This window comes from Opisthorchis viverrini (assembly GCF_000715545.1).
Source record: "Opisthorchis viverrini unplaced genomic scaffold opera_v5_40, whole genome shotgun sequence".
NCBI classification, from domain to species: domain Eukaryota; kingdom Metazoa; phylum Platyhelminthes; class Trematoda; order Opisthorchiida; family Opisthorchiidae; genus Opisthorchis; species Opisthorchis viverrini.
Window position 1 is genome coordinate 1,716,474 of NW_008751694.1, and position 702 is coordinate 1,717,175.

Here is a 702-nt window from a genome sequence, read left to right on the forward strand (position 1 = left end):
CGTTTCCTGATGGGTCTATGAGTGCTTATGCCGCATGCATACAGGCAAACACTGAAAGGAACATTGTTCGAAATTACCCAGTTTTGAAAATTGTGCACAGGAGTAGACCTGGGAGATGCTCAGATTAGTTGATCGTTTCAAAACCTTAGATTATAATTTGAGCATTCATTGTGTTGAGTAAGCGATTCAACTAGCACGCGTTCATTCGTTTGAATATTTGGCGAAACGCTGACTGTTGGACGCTGTTCGGTTGTCGTTCGAGTGAAGGCCTCGAAGTGGGCAAACCTGAGGGCTACAACCGTGCTTAGAATATCATATCGTGACTTGCCAAAATTTCTAACATTTGCGCTGGCACTGCAGAAGTATGTAAATACCAGCCAGTGGTTGTATGTGCTAATTTGGAAGCTGGTTTCGCCATAATGACAAGCTTTCAAGGGACTGACGCAGATGAACCAAAATTATTCCTCACGGGTTTCCGCAGGGCACTGGTGTCGGCGCGTTAGTGATTATTGCCAAATCTTCATGGGATTAGAGATGGTGAACTGATGAGCCGCAACGTCGCAACCTCAAGAAAAAGAGATGAGATATACGCTGGACAAAGGCCATCACGTATTCACGGATTGATACACAGGATCGAGGCTATTGCCCAAGTTTCCCGGGTTGGTTTTGTTCTTGTTGGTCAGTGCTGTCGTTCACCTGAAA